The sequence below is a fragment of the Pteropus alecto genome, unplaced genomic scaffold (assembly GCF_000325575.1).
Source record: "Pteropus alecto unplaced genomic scaffold, ASM32557v1 scaffold195, whole genome shotgun sequence".
In the NCBI taxonomy this organism is placed as follows: domain Eukaryota; kingdom Metazoa; phylum Chordata; class Mammalia; order Chiroptera; family Pteropodidae; genus Pteropus; species Pteropus alecto.
The window spans coordinates 8,913,653-8,916,206 of NW_006438073.1; positions in this window are offsets into that span (position 1 = coordinate 8,913,653).

Consider the following 2,554-nt stretch of genomic DNA (forward strand, 5'->3'; position numbering starts at 1 on the left):
CATGGGGCTGGACATCTAAGATGCAGACAATGTGCTCAACTCATGAAAGAGGCAAGAAAAGCCCGCAAAAATAATCGGCAGACCCGCCTCAAAGGAAAAGCCTCCCCACCAAAAAGTCATTAGACAAATAAATGATCACCTATTTATCTAAGTGTATTTACAATCAATGATCCAAGAATAAGCCAACTTTTCCTAGTAACTGACTGCCAATGAATGTAGACGGTTCTATAAACTGTTATTATTTGGACCATGAATCCCTAGGTTCCCCCTACTCAACCAAAATTTGTGAGTGCTCTTTAAAGTGTGAGTTCCATCTAGGGAAGTAACAGGTGTGGATTCATCCTAGTGATGCTGCCGAGTTCTGGCACAGAAATAGATAGTGCAGAGCAAGCCCCACGCATCTTCGACAACGCAGCACGGGATGAAGATGCGTGCCAAGTGAGTTGAGAGAAAATGGATTGTTTGACACATAGTTTTAAGGCAAACGGTGAAATATTTTGGAAAGGTGAGTTCAGATTCTTACGTCATCATCAAATAAATGCAGAAAATAGAATTGCAATAGGTTACGAAACGTAAACCAGCAGTTCGCGAGTCTGGCTGCCTGGCGGCTTCCTGGGCAAGTCCCGGGCACCCAGAATCCGCTAAGCTCCAACGTGCAGCCAGACAGAAGGACCGCGACGTCGATCTATATTTACGTATTTGGTTTGGGGAGATAAACAGCATAAAGGAAAAGATCGAAACATTTAAATTATCTAAGAATGAAAACTCTCTGTTGCTTCCATGCATTAAAAAACAGATAAGCATTAGAAGGTCAATGACAAACTTGTAATTTTTGCAACCCTGCGACAGGCACCATGTTCACAGTCCAAAAAACAGATCTTACAAATCAAAAAGAAATTGGACTATCGATACGTGTGCACGTGCGCGCGCTCACACACATGCACGAAAAGGCGGATAATGGAAGCGATATGTGAAATATACATCAACGAAATGATGGAGGAAAGAGATACGAAGCTAACTCTGCTTACTAATAATCTTGGCTAAAAAGATGCTTCTTCCTGGAACTTCTCAGGGCCGGCTGAAGCATGAAGGTTGGTGAGAAGACGATTCAGCCAGGTCCCTAACTCTGCAATTCCAGTTCTGAGTTCTGTCCTGCTGAGCTCCCGCGTCACAGCCTGTGCACTGAGGCCTGGCGCTCTCCTGGGGGGCCGGCGCCGCCCCCCAGCTGAGACCCTCTCGTCCCAGGGCCCCCAGCACCATCCACGCCTCTTGAGACTCCTGCATTCTAGGGGTTGTCAGTTTGCTGGTTCTCTGTCAGGCGGCAGCACCCAGCGCACGAGCACACGCCTTGTGTGTCGTCACGTTCTCGGCCTGTGGCACAGACTCCGGCCCACGGCCACGGCTCGTGACATGTTTCAGTAATCACTGGCTCTCTGCAGCACCGCTGTGATAAAGGGCACAGTGACGACTCCATAAACTTCCCGCAGTAACAGGGAGAGTGGGAGAGCTGTCAGCGCTGCCCGGCAGAACCTTCTGCCATGACAGGGACCCTCCCTCGCCCCTGCGTCCCCCCCAGCAGCCGCTAGCCACACACGCCTTCCAGGCACTCGAAATGGTGTAACTGGGGGACTAAATTTTTAATGTGACTCGATCGTATTAGATTTAATTGTAAATAGTCACATGTGGCTACAGTATTGGACAAAAGGGGTCTAGATCGATTGCCTTGTTTTTCCAAATGGGGAAACTGAGTCCCAGGAAGTTACGTGATTGGTCTTACAACTAAGCTGGTGAGAGACCAAACCCTTCAACAACCCATGGGTTCATTTCTAGGCGAGTTTCTACCCTGTACGAAAGGGTGCAAGTGCCATTTTCCTTTTAATACTTTTGAAGAAAAAGTAAGGAAATTGTGAGATTCCTTGTTCCCCCTAACTTTTATGCAGGCCTGGAAACAGCCTTTTATAACGATCCTGATTCTTACTTTAGAATTGAACACCAAAGAGCCTAAATGTCACCCATTTTGCCTACATTTCATTAAACAGAAAGTTGAGATCCTTGTTAAAATAAAAGAAATCCCAACAAGAATTCACACTGGCAGGTGTGAGGTGTGTCACTTGATTTGAAAGGACTCGTTTATGTTCTTCTCAGAGGCGTGGTTGCCCCTGGAGACGCCAACCCCACAACCCAGCAAGGTCTCCTGAAGCTCGATGCTACTGGATTCAGGTATGCGTGTGCACACACGCACACACGCACGCGGTCATACACACACGTGTGCACACACAGGCATCCCTCCGGGAAATTTTCTGCTAAACTGTCCCAGAGTGACAAAACAACTAAAATTCTAGAGTCCTTTTTTTTTTTAAACAAAAAGAGGAAAATCCTGAAGGCAAAGTGAAAAGGAAAAGCACTTAATGGTGATTAAGGTCGAGGGATGAAAATCAGGAAAAGGCCGCGGAAGCTTCCATTCAGGTCCTCGCGGGTCCTCTTAGGACAAAGGCAAGGCTGCTGCGCGGGGAGGGCGAGGGGGAGCCTTGGGGGAGCCTTGGGGGAGCCTTGG